At 37.3% G+C, this 14,542-nt stretch overlaps 1 protein-coding gene across 18 annotated transcripts in view; it reads right to left on the bottom strand.

Annotated features, from left to right (window-relative positions):
* Positions 1-14,542, bottom strand: part of KMT2C (lysine methyltransferase 2C) — a 237,767-nt gene that overhangs the window by 221,053 nt on the left and 2,172 nt on the right. The window lies entirely within an intron of this gene.

Raw genomic sequence — 14,542 nt, 5'->3', positions numbered from 1 at the left:
GATGACAGAAGAAGAAATTCAGGCTCAATCTAAAAAAGACACAAATGTTTTGACCTGTTTAGTAAGTAGAACGATAATCTGGGATAATTAATTAATTGATTAAAAATTATCTTTTTAGAAGTAGAATATCCTGCAGAAGCTACAAAAAAAACACTAAAACTAATAGATGAGTTTAGCAAGATAAAGAATGTAAGACGTGTATATACAAACATACACAAATCAATTATACTTTAGGAACTGAGCCCAATCTCTCTTCCCTACTGCAATACTCCACCGCAGAGGCCCCCCTGAATAAAGCCTGCCTTACTGTCTTTAAAAAAAAATGTATTTCCACATATGCTAGCAATAATGTATAAATAAAATTTAGAAAATAATTTCATTTATAACAGCATCAAAAAGAATTAAATACTTCAGAATAAATTTAATCAAAAAAGTACAAGATCTGTACACTGAAAATTATAAAATACTATGGAAAAATTTTAAAGAAGACCAAAATGAAGAGATACATGATTTCATGTGTTGGAAGAGCAGGGTATCAATTCTCCCAAAATAAATCCACAGATTCAATGTAATCCCTATCAAAATCCTAATAATTTTTCTTTTGTAGACACTGGCAAGCTGACCCTAAAATTCATATGGAACTGCAGAAGACCTATAATAGGCAAAACAATTCTGGAAAAGAACAAAGTTGGCGGGAATTACATTACCTGGTTTCAAAACTTAGAATAAAGCTATTAATCAAGACAGTGTCATACTGGCATAAGGACAGAGATATCGATCAATGGAACATAAAAGAATCTAGAAATAAACCCACACATTTATGATTAAGTGACTTTCAACAAATTGCCACAACTAAATGAGGAAAAGAGTCTTTTCAACAAATTGTGCCAGAATGATTGGACATCCATATGCAAAATAACTAACTTAGACCCTACTTCACACCATAGGCAAAAATTAACTCAACATGTATCACTGACCTAAAAATCTAACAGTATAAAAGCTTCTAGAATTAAGTAAATATAGATCTTTGGATCTTGGTTAGGCAGAGTTGTTAGATATAGCATCAAAAGCATAATCTTTAGTGGAAAGATCTGATAAACCGGACTTCATCAAAATTAGAAAACTTGGCATTTCAAAGACACCATTAAAAAATGAAAAGAATAATGTCAGATGTCAAACTTCTCCGTCAGCACTTCAGCTCCTTATCCATAAACTGAAGACACAGGTATATGTGACTTTAGGTTCTTTCTAGTTCTGGGGTGGGATAATTTGGAAATGAAAGCTAGGCAAGTATTATTTCTTGATGAAAAAGAGTACGTAGGTCAGTTATACTCCAAAAACAAACAAACTCATAGAAAAAGAGATCAGATCTGTGGTCACCAGTGGTGGGGGTTGGGGGAGGGGAATTAATTCGATGAAGGTGGTCAAAGGTACAAACTTCCAGTTATAAGTACATACTAAGGATAATTAACATAATTAACACTGCTGTATGTTATATATGAACATATACATATGTTTACTAAGAGAGTAAATCCTGACTATCACAAAAAAATTTTTTTTCTTTTTTTTAAAATTTTGTATCTATATAAGATGATGCATATTCACTAAACTTACGGTGGTAACCATGTAACGATGTATGTTAAGTCAAATCATTATGCTGTACATCTTAAAATTATACAGTGCTGTCTGTCAATGATGTCTCAGTAAAACTGGAAGAGAAAAAGCAAAAGAGGACAGTAAATCAGTTTAAATCAGTTTTGGTTCTCATTCTGGTCCCTGTAACATGACAATTGGGGTATATATACTCCCTCCATACCATCTTCCCAACTGCTGGCAAGGTTATTCTTCTAACAAAGATACAGTGTTACTCTTCTGTTTAAAATCTTAAATGGCTCCCTATTGCCTACAATAAAAACTCAAAATTCCCAATTTACTTTCACTTCCTCATTTTCTCACAAACTGGACTGGAGTTTCTTTCTTTTCTTTTCCTTTCTTTTCCTTTCCCTTCCTTCCTTCTTTCCTTTCTAACAGGAGCATTCTTTTCCAGCTTTACTGAGGTGTAACTGACAAATAAAACTGTTAAGATATTTAACGTGTATATCATGATGATTTGACATACATATACATGGTTAAAGGATTCCTCCTATCTAATTAATATATCCATCACCTCTCACATATACACACACATATATAAAGTTCTACTCTCTTAGCAAATCTCCGTTATATAATACACTTTTATTACCTACAGAAATCATGCTGTACATTAGATCCTCAAACCCTGTCTTATAGGTGAAAGGGTAATGGAGTTTCTAAAACAGCAAAGACCAGAGTCAGACACACCTGAATTCAAATCCTGACTCTCACTTACCAACTATGTGATCTTCCTGAAACTTAGCTTCTCCATCTGTAAAAGTGGAACTAATGATTCTGTCGCATGTGACTGTTAGGTATCAAGTAAGATACCGTCTGTAAGCACTAGAAGTACCTAACCCACGATAGCCAGGTACTAATTGTTCTCCACCTTCTGGTCCTCTTCAACAACGTATGTTTACATTCTTCAAGACTCAACTCAGATTTGTCTTTTTTCAATTCCCCTGCCTTAACTTCTTCCTTCTTTAAGCATCCTCAGTACTTTGTGCAATCTTCCATCGTAGGATTTGCCATTGTGAATTAAGTTTGCTCCGAAATGGAAGAAACTGAGGGTAGAGATGGTGTCTTATTTTGGTTTCTCCAGCATACCGTGCATAGTAGGTGCTCAGTAACATCTTCTTTGGGTGATTAACAGAAAACGGACAGACAAAGAAACCCCAACTGAAAATAAAACATATGCTTTAAGAACTTACTTTGGGGAAAACACAGATTTTAAGTCACCTATAATCTCGCTAACATTACATAGCCCATTTTAATATTTGATTCCCTCCCCTCGTTCATGTGGGTGGGAGGAAGGAAGAAAGCATGAAGTACAGTAGAGAAAGAGCAAGAATATGAGCCCAAGCCCCCTGCCTCCTATACTATTTCTACCTCTGGAAAATGTTTTTTTTTTTTAACATTTTTTATTGATTTATAGTCATTTTACAATGTTGTGTCAAATTCCAGTGTTCAGCACAATTTTTCAGTCATACATGGACATATACACACTGTCACATTTTTTTCTCTGTGAGCTACCACAACATTTTGTGTATATTTCCCTGTGCTATACAGTATAATCTTGTTTATCTATTCTACAGTTTTGAAATCCCAGTCTATCCCTTCCCACCCTCCGCCCCTCTGGCAACCACAAGTCTGTATTCTCTGTCTATGAGTCTATTTCTGTCCTGTATTTACGCTTTGTTTTTGTTTGTTTAGATTCCACATATGAGCGATCTCATATGGTATTTTTCTTTCTCTTTCTGGCTTACTTCACTTAGAATGACATTTTCCAGGAGCATCCATGATGCTGCAAATGGCATTATGTTGTCGGTTTTTATGGCTGAGTAGTATTTCATTGTATAAATATACCACTACTTCTTTATCCAGTCACCTGTTGATGGACATTTAGGCTGTTTCCATGTCTTGGCTATTGTAAATAGTGCTGCTATGAACATTGGGGTGCAGGTGTCATCCCGAAGTAGGGTTCCTTCTGGATACAAGCCCAGAAGTGGGATTCCTGGGTCATACAGTAAGTCTATTCCTAGTCTTTTGAGGGATCTCCACACTGTCTTCCATAGTGGCTGCACCAAACTGCATTCCCACCAGCAGTGTAGGAGGGTTCCCCTTTCTCCACAGCCTCTCCATCATTTGTCATTTGTGGATTTTTGAATGACGGCCATTCTGACTGGTGTGAGGTGATACCTCATTGTAGTTTTGATTTGCATTTCTCTGATAATTAGTGATATTGAGCATTTTTTCATGTGCCTTTTGATCATTTGTATGTCTTCCTTGGAGAATTGCTTGTTTAGGTCTTCTGCCCATTTTTGGATTGGGTTGTTTAATTTTTTCTCACTGAGTCGTATGAGCTGCTTATATATTCTGGAGATCAAGCCTTTGTCGGTTTCATTTGCAAAAATTTTCTCCCATTCCGTAGGTTGTCTTCTTGTTTTACTTATGGTTTCCTTTGCTGTGCAGAAGCTTGTAAGTTTCATTAGGTCCCATTTATTTATTCTTGCTTTTATTTCTACTAGGAGAAAATTTTTGAGATATATGTCAGATAATGTTTTGCCTAAGTTTTCCTCTAGGAGGTTTATTGTATCTTGTCTTATGTTTAAGTCTTTGATCCATTTTGAGTTGATTTTTGTATATGGTGTAAGGGAGTGTTCTAGCTTCATTGTTTTACATGCTGCTGTCCAGTTTTCCCAACACCATTTGCTGAAGAGACTGTCTTTATTCCATTGTATATTCTTGCCTCCTTTGTCGAAGATTAGCTGACCATGGAAAATGTTTTTTATATTTAATAGTATTAATAAACACATCCCTTAATTAATACGATGTAATACAACAGTCCACCTCATGGTCATATGCAATTATAGGTAACAAAACATACTCCAAAGTCAAACATGCCTTTCTGGACAAAGCTAAATGTTACTCTATATGGTTTATATCAGTGGTCTTCACCAAATATTTGCAATCCTCCCTCTAGAAAGGATTTCACTTCCCTGCCCCCTTGAAGTTAGATGCTACCATGTGATTTTCTCAGACCAATGAAAATGGAACCAATACGTGCCACTTCTGGAGAGCCTCTGAGAGCCAGGGCACAATCTGCCATGTTCTCTTTTTCCTGCCTTCGCAACTGGACAGACAGAGATGGTGTCTCCCTCCACCATCTCTGTCAAGGTATAGATGTTGTCAAGGAAAGCTGCCAAGGCAGACCATGATGTTCGTGTAGCATGAGCAAGAAATAAACCTCTGTTGCCCGAAGCCAGTAAGAATTGAAGCTGTTTGTTATTACAGTATATTCTAGATATTGACATATATAAAAAGGAGTTTAGTATTTCTCTACGTCACCCCCATCTCCAGCTTTAAGAATGTTCTGCACAACACTTTCTTTGTCTAGCTTTTCTCCTTCAGCATAAGGATTTTAATATCCATCCATGTTGTTGCATGTATCAATAGTTCGTTCCTTTTTACTGATGAACAGTGTTCCATGGTACAAATGTACTACTATTTTCTATCCATTTACCAATTGATGGACTTTCTGTTACTTCCAGTTTTGGCAATTACAAATAAAACTGCTAGAAACATAAAAAAAAAAGAATGTTCTGCACAAAGTTGGGACTCAGGTTTACTACACACTTTCTAAACTATGGAATGAATTTTAGGATATTTTTTAAAAGAAAAAAAAGACAGTCCAAAGGCTAGCAGAATCAAATATTTTCAATGCAAAGATTTTAAAAACTGAAATAACTGCACACAAAAAAGGCTACAGTGTACAGAGGTAGTATATGGATAGCAGTACTTTAATACTACTAATATTAGCAATAATAACAATTAACAATAATAACAATAATAATAATAATAATCCCTATTTACCCAAAATAAATACTTCTACTACTTCCTCTCCTTGCAGAGGCTGAAATCACGGAACTCCAGATTTCACAGAGCATTGCAAGTGGTCACTACCAATCAATGAGGGCTGGCCCTCAATATGAAATCTATCTGCCATCATTCTAACACACCAGAAAACCTCGACCTATGAAAACAGTAGGTTGCTGAAAGCAGTGGAGACTGTTACCTGCTTCTGCAATGTTCACTCCCATGCTTAGCTAACACCACTCTAAATTTAGCTAGTGGTGATCTTATAATGTACAGAAATATTAAATCACTAAGTTGTGCACCAGGAACTAACCTAGTGTTGTAGGTCAATTATACTTCAAAAGCAAACAGATTCATAGAAAAAGAGATCAGATTTGTGGTTTTCAGAGGAAGGGGGTGGGGGAGGGGGGTGGATGAAGGTGATCAAACGGTACAAGCTTCCAGTCATAAGATAAGTAAGTACTAGGGATGTAATGTGCAACATGATTAACGTAATTAACTCTGCTGTATGTTACATATGAAAGTTACAATACTAATAGAGCAAATCCTAAGAGTTCCTATCACAAGGAAAAAAATGTTTTCTTTTGGTTTTATTTTGTATCTGCAGGAGATGATGGATGTTTATGAAACTTACTGTGGCAATTATTTCATGATGTAAGTCAAGTCATTACGCTCTACACTTTAAACTTACACAGTGCTGTATGTCAATGAAATCTCAGTAAAACTAGAAGGGAAATAAACAGATCTACCCTAGGCAGCAATGCACTCAGCTAAGGACTACATTCCCTTTGCAGCTACATGTGGCCAGAGGACACAAGCTGAAGCATATGGTACTTCTTAGAAGGGTGTTCTACATGGAGGGACTGTGCCCTTGGTCTGCTTCCTCCATTCTACTTCAGGGGATACATGTGTTTAATGAATAGGGCGCTAGGAACCATCACGGAATCCGAGGGCAAAAGCCATATCCTAGAAATGACTAAGCAGTCAGAAAAAAGGAGCCAAATCCTCAATGATTTTGCAGCACAGAGGCACGAAACCAGCACTAGCGCTCACCCTCCAGACTTTGACATGAGAGAAATCAACATTCCTATTCTTGTCACTATTACTTGGGAGTTTTCTATCATATTAAGACAAACCTAATCCAGGCCCAAGAACAGAACCCAAGCATTCTGACATAGAGTCCAGGATACTCCAAATTTTTATATATATAGATTTGGATAATTATTATTATTACAAATATATATGACTAAGTCAAGAAGAATCAAACTAAAATTTTTTGAAGATTAATATAATTATTTTCTCTCTCCACTATACATTATTTATTTATAGTCCAATCTACACTGTGACAACTACATTTTTAAATATCACTTAAATTCTTTAATAATAAAAATCCATCTCTATTTACAATACCTTAGTGAAATGAGGGGCAGACGGTAGGGGGCAGCCTCACTTAACTATCTCAGTAAAAAGAAGTTGGAAACAATACTGATTTTTCATCATTCATATCTCAGTTTTTTTTTTTGTTCTTAAGAGTCTCTTAATTCACAAAATCATCTGCTTCCACTCTACACTGCTATATAACAAACCACCACAAAATATAGCAGATTAAAACAACCACCATTTTACTTATTCATAATTTTGCAGTCTGGGCTAGGCTCAGCTGGCTGGTTCCTCTGCTAGTCTTAGCCCTGGTCAGTTCTGTAGCTGTATTCAACAAGCAATTCACTTGGAGGCTGAACTCAGCTGGGACACTGGGAGAGCTGCGCATCTCTCCTCCCCAGTAGTTGCAGAATCCCTCCCTCTCTGCATGGTCACTCCAGCAAGGTCTGACCTAGCTTCTCCCATGGTGACTCAGCACTGCAAGCACGCAAAAGTGGAAGTTCCAGGCCTTCTTAAAATTCAGGCCTTAAATTAGCAGTGTCACTTTTCTCTGCATTCTACTGGTTCAAGTGAGTCACAGGGCTAGCCAAGATACATGGAGAGGTGACGATACAACATGAATACCCACAGGTGCTCACTGGGGGTCTCCAATGTAATAGACTACCTTTTCCCCCTGTATTTACTGAATAGGTGAACAACTTGATGTATGACCTTTAGCATGCTATAATCACGCCGGGGCTCAAGTGTCTGTAAAATAAGAGGTCAGACTAAATGTTCTTGGAATGCTCATCTAGTTTTAATACTCTGTAACTCTAAGTACATAAATCTAATACGAGAAAAACTCGGCCATATCAACCAAATGCTTCAACCCTGGTGGAACAGTTCATTGGTGAGAGCTTTAAGTTAAAGAATATGGTTATTCTTTAATACACTTCACATTGTTATTCCATATGCAACTAGGTGCTTACTCCAAACACATGGTACATGTCATTAGGATCCCAAAGATTAGAAAATCGGGGAATTTTTTTTGCTAGGCTCCACATTAAGAACAAAGTGACACAAATGTCACTAAGATCGGCGACTATGCTGTTTCTAATATAAATGTACTACACCGAGGCGTAAAGAGTAAAAGTGATCCAGGATGAAAAGACTAAGAAATACTTTTAAAACCACCAAATGATCCGTCTCATTTAGGGAGGCCTACTGATAAAATCATGGTCAGCAGCGCTGTAATATAAAAAGATCACTATGACAGCATTCTCAAGTTTGGGTAATAAAACACTTTTTAAACGATTTTGTATAACATTACTACATACACAGCTTCTAGGGAATTGCTTTGGTTGTTTTTCATGATAAGAAACATTCTATAGAGATTTCTGCTGACCTGGCTTTTTCATCTTTTTCTATTTATTAGGGACAGCAGTACAGAATGAAATCTTTATTGTCCCCCATCCCCAATCCGCATACCATTACTACAAGATTTTATGCCATGGCATTTTTTAGAGTGAGTCTGGCACCTCATGACACATGTCTGCCAATAACAAGTCCTATGACGTCAGGCACACACTGGATGATGATGGTAACAGCAGTAACGGTAACAGCGAAGTCTTACAATCCTGCGTCTGAATAGCACTTAGTTTGTGCCAGGCATGTTCTAAATTCTATACATACACAAATTCACAACAATCCTAAATGGGAGGTGCTATTATGCCAATCTGCAGACAAGGCAACCAAGGCAGAAAAAGTGAAGTCACTTACAAAGGTCAAACAGTCATTAAGTAGCAGAACTCAGATCTGAATTTAGGTAATCTTGGCTCCAGAATCAGTTATGTTCCCAGACCTTAGTTTTTCTCATTTGTAAAACAAGATTATGGTTTTTAAACTTACTGGCTTTTTAAAAATTGCACAGATGTATACATGAAAGTAGATGTATTATTTATTTTGTATCCTTTTAAATCATTTTATATGCACAAAATATATATACAGTTTGGGTCTGTGTGTTTTTTACAAAATAGAGTTAGTACTAAACTTACTGTTTTGCCAATTCTTGGAAAATTTTTCCTCAGGTCAACAAATGTATCACAGACATCCTCCCACTTTGGTACCCACAGACCTACCTCTCTGTCCTGATAAAAACTACATGGTTGTCCACTGGTGGATATTTTGTTCTTGCCAATTTTTCTCTACTAGTTTTCTACCTTTCTCTACTGCCACGAGCATCACTGCATGTATATACACTGGCCTGTTTGTACTGGGAATATAGTCTGATTTCCTTTCTCATCTTCATGGGCTGTCTTGGTGCCTTTTCCCCCCATCTCCTGAGGGTAAATAAGCATCTTGATCCTTTTCTTCCTATTTTCCACATATTCTCCACATTTACAGTGATTTCAGATTAAGTCAGATTTTTAATTACCTATCCTAATCCAGCTCCTAAATTCTAATCGCACATCCCCAAAGACTCCCAAGTCTTGTAGATATCTACGCCAGAAACTCAAAATTCCTCCCCTGCATTGACTGAAATCTCTCTTCCTTTCCATCCACACTACCAACAGTTTACCCTCTGCCTAGATCACCTCACACCAGGACTATGCAATATCCCATTATCTCTGCCTCCAGGTAACTTCCCTCTTCATATTATTACCAGGATGATTTTCCTAAAATAGCCATTGTCAAATCATTAAGTATTCGAGTACCTACATCCAACCATATAAAATGTACACAGATTACAAAATAATGTAATAACATTCTTTTTCTCAGGAAGACTGCAAATACCTACTTTTAAAACTTTAAAAAATAAAACAATCTAGGCATAAAGCAGAGGTTGAAGACCTGCAGTCCACTGGCAGTCCATAAATGAAACCTAGCCCACAAGATATAGTTCCAAATAGTGTTTTAGATCTTAATTAATTGAAAATGTTTAACAACCAAGAGATTTCACATAAAAACGCAGGTTTCCAGACTTTGTTGAAAAACCATAGTACCTAGAAACAACAGCTCATAGACTCACATGGCAACCATCAGCCAGAACTGTCTTACCAGTGTCACCCAAGCAAGGCATAAAGACTCCTAGGACTCTCCAGGCTGCTTCTACTCACCATTTTCTCCCCCAACTCAAGGTCTTAAGTGTCAGATATCATTCAGAAGCTTACACTGAAGCATGCACCTCATTTAAATTACCTACTTAGTCTCTGTAAACAGTTCATAATGCCTGGACTATAAACTCAACAGCCTGGCATTCAAGGACCATCACAGGTCGGCCCCACCCCAACAGTAAGCAAGCCCTCTTCCAGTCACACCCCACCAGGAAACCAGCTTTACACTCCCCTCAATCATTGTATTCACTCTGCTACCCGGCACCCTCTCGCTTTCTTCTCACTCAACTTGGCTAAATCCTATTGATCCTTCAAGGTCTAATTCATGTACTGCTTCCTCCAAATTTTTGTGGACCCTTCTTGGCCACAGTGAGCCTTCTTCCACAGTTGACTATCTATCCCAGCACATATATAGCACTTACATGCTCTTTGAATAACGTGTGCCAAATGAAAAAGTTACAGAAAAGGATTTCTCAGACTTAAAACAACTTCAGCATTTGTGCATCATACATAGTTATTGCTATCACAAAATTAATAGCAGATGCAAAATCAAACAATTTTCCTGTCTTTTACCTGAGGCTTTTTCTAGAGAAAATGCAAAAGGAGCTGTGTCATTCCTGCTTCTCTTTAACTTGTGTTAAGTCCTTCAAATTCTACAAATAGACTGACACTTCCAATTACAAATTCAAGATTAATCCCTCTACTGAATTTTCACAGTAACCACAAGCATACATTTATATGCAGGTTATCACCGAGACAAGAGACAAGACCATCCCTATTTCAGTTCACAACTTTTGCAACTTAATACCACCAAGAAGTTCTGAAAATAGCCACTGTAGCATAAGCATGATAAAGAAAACTTCAAAATAGAAGAGGAAGGGATTAATCAGCTTGTTGAAATTAAAAAGGGCTGAAACAATTTTTTTTAAAAAGAGAGGGAGGGAGGGAAACACACACACAAACTAGAAAGTTTACTCTCTATCAGCTAAAAATTATGTTCAGTCCAAATGTCTCAAAGACTAAGAAATATATCAAATCCTATCAAGGTACCTCACACCTCCCACCAGGTGAGAGCAGAGAGAGCACCTAAAGTTCTCTAAGACTGAAAATTGACCATTTTCATTTTGGAAAGTCAATGAAGTTTCAGGGAAGCCCCTCAGTCATAACCATAAGCGGCTTAAGGACACAAGGTTAGACAATCGCTATCTGCCCAGAGGAAATCTGATTGCGGCCTGGGGAGTAACATGCAGTTCTGCAAAACAGTGGGAGAGGAGGGGAGGAGAAGGGCAGTGTGTCTCTTCACCCTGAGAACTGACTATTAATCTGGCATGGTAGAATTAACTAATAGTAAAACGTACTAAATCACTACTTTCAAAATGGGAAAATAAACTGTCATGATACTTTTAAATTTATATGAAAATCCATGTTTATGAAGTCTACATATTAATGACCATATTACACCAAATATAAAATTATGTTAGACTAAAAACATCATCTTTTAAAAGACCAGAGATTCTTCCATAAATAAGACCAACAGAGCAACAGCAAACTACAATGAGGTCAGGTTAAAGAACAACCACCTAACAAGTAAGAGAGGCTGCCATTCTGGGATCAGTTTTTCAAATAAATTAGAATATTTCAGTGCCTGTTAAGTCCCAGAGACTAGTAATTACTGAAAATTTCCACTTATCTAATTTCTTGAAAAATAAGAAAAAGAATAACTACCATAAAAATTACAAATTTCCATCATCTCAAAAAGTACAATGATAGTGATATTTCTCAACTATGAACTGTTGCTCTATGAAACTGCAGATACTATAATTCAATATAGGTTTTTTGTATCACTTATTTCACAGTTCTGGAAATGGGAAATTTTGGTGGGGGAGGGGCTTTACAAATATAGAACAGCAACAGTCACCTGCAGCACAGCCACTTTCTGCTGATCCCTGCCTGGCATCAATGCTCAAGTTTTCTACAATGATGCTCAAGGTGATTTTCTCCCTTTGCAAAGAAAGTGGTTCAGGCTATGAAGAGTTTATTCCAAAAGAGTCAAGGATACTGTCTCAGAAATCCTGTCCCCACCACCTGCTGCTTCCATGCCACCCTCACAACTACCACATCCTTAACATCACACCTGTTGACTTGGTAAGAAATACGGTAAAATGTAATTCCTTGACTTTCCAACTTAGTAATGTGAATATATAGTCTATGGGTAAAAAAAATAAAATAAAAGCTTCAAGAAGAGTTTCCTTAACACTAGTAGAAGAATAACTGCAACTTCTACACACGCCTCCTCTGCAGCAGGAGCTTCCTCACCGACGGGAGGCCCTGTACAGTCTGTTAAGGTGATAAGCTACTCCAAATAAGCAAATAGACAGTCCTCACTGTCAAAAAGGACTTTCAGACAAATATAAATTTTACTGTTTCACGTGACATTTCTCTATTTATATACCTACTTTTCAAACTCTAAGATTAATAGCTTCAGCGCAAAACTCCTGACTTTAGGCAGCACACAGAATTTTAAAGTTATAATAGTTAATGTAAAACCAGTAACTATATACTCTTCAAATGTGATAAAACATAAAAATTAGCTAACATTATAATACAAGAAAATGCTTAACTGATTTACTTAATTATTAAAAATTCAAAAATTTAAACTCAAAGTAAAACTATTAGTGCGTGGTTACCTTTTTTTAACCCCAAAACAAATACACAAACCTATTTTAAAAAACAGGCATCTTCCCTAGCGTAAAACCACCCACTTACTGACCATTCAAATAACACTGACAACAAACACCTTTATCTCCTCTGCATTCCACAAAAATATCAATTTTCATTTTTTAGGTAACTATTTGCAATTCCACATAATCTTAACGTTTACAAGCCTAATTTACATCTGTTACACATCAGTTTCACTTTCAGGGTCTGGGCTACCCAGCTAACTACAGGGTCTTCTCTGCGTGTATCTAAATACAGTGTAGACACACAATTGAACCCCCTTCTCTTTGCTTTCCATTTCACACGTTAGTTTCCATTTACATGTTTCTACCCCAGAGACTCCATTCCCTTAGAAAGACACACCTAATTTTAAAGAATTCATTAAAAAGTTTAGAACCATCAAAGTTACCTCTAGACTTAATATCCTATAAGGAATGCTGTACCAGTTTTCAAATCTAAAAGAGAAAACACTTTTAAGACTTAGAATTGCCCTAAACATTTTCCAAATTGTTGATGTTTTTATATTGCTAGATTAGTGTCATTCTGTAAAAATGTTTTAACTTCTCAAAGGGTTTTTTTTTTTTCCTTCATTGGTAAGAGATAAAAATTAAAATAATAAACCAATCTTTCTTCTGGTGTACCCAGGAGCTGCACGAATACAAATGAGCTCGTTTTAATCTCAGGGGGAATGTGCACACACATATGTAAGTGTAAGTGTGAGGCATGTAACAACATAGATAAGTCTAAGCTTTCTAGACTAAGAATTTGAAAGCAAATCTAAAACTTGTAATAATTCCAAATTAATGTTCAGGAAAAATAAAAACAAGAAAAGAGTGAAAACAGGAAGCAATCAAGTAAAAACCCTACTATGGCTTGATAAGTGTTGCTGAAGAATACAAAAAAAGTGGCAAAGAAGTTTAAAGTTACTTAAAACTGCACCTTCCTTCGCCAGATTTCAGTTAATACAGGAATAACAATGGCATTTTATACCAGACGTTACAACGCAAGTGGCAATAATAAACCCTAACTTGGTATCGCAAAGCAGCTAATGTAATAATATATGCATCCTGTACTAGTTTCCCTCACGATTTGTCATAGCTGGGTAAGAGCTGGCAATAAAATATGGAGGCAAGTTGAAGGCCCTGAATCATTTTCATAGTAAAAGGAGAGCAAAGCAAACAAGAGTACATACAGTCAAGGGCTTCATGGGTTTCCCACACCCTGTTCCGCTCTGCCTGAGTTACCACCACTATTTTTACTATGTATCACCAAACGTAACAATGCTATTACTAAATGGATGCACTTCAACATTTAAAAAAAAAAAAAAAGGCAGACTATCCATAAATGTGCTAATTTCCTCCGCGGCGCGGTGCCCCCTTCCACGACCGACAGTTCAATGAGCCCATCATAATGAAATGAGTAAGCAATCCACGCCATTCTACAACTCCGCACAAGACGTTCACAGATCTGAGCTCGTCCCCAGCACCCTCAAGAGCCACAAGCGCTGAGTGACTTGCTGGCACTAAAACGGGCTTCTTCATTTACTGGCAAAGTTGTTGCCTGGCCCTTTTGCAAAAAGACTTTTCTGCTAATCGAATAACCGGAGGCATACAGTCCGATCTCTGCTCAAAAGCACACTCCCGACCGGGTAACAGCCCAGAGAGACGACTTCGATGTAAGTTCAGCCACATTTACATCTGCATTCTCTCTGAACAAATGTGCTCTTCGCCTTCGGCCTGCTGTGGGAATACTGGCTCCGTTTCCAAAACTTGCTGCACGCCGTCCCCGGGAGCTGGGCGATCACCGGGAGCAGCTCCTCGGCGCTGGGCGGTGCGGGGCTGGGG

This window comes from Camelus ferus, chromosome 7 (genome assembly GCF_009834535.1).
Source record: "Camelus ferus isolate YT-003-E chromosome 7, BCGSAC_Cfer_1.0, whole genome shotgun sequence".
NCBI lineage: Eukaryota > Metazoa > Chordata > Mammalia > Artiodactyla > Camelidae > Camelus > Camelus ferus.
Note: the sequence above shows the minus strand (reverse complement) of the source record. Positions and strands in the feature narration are given on the sequence as shown.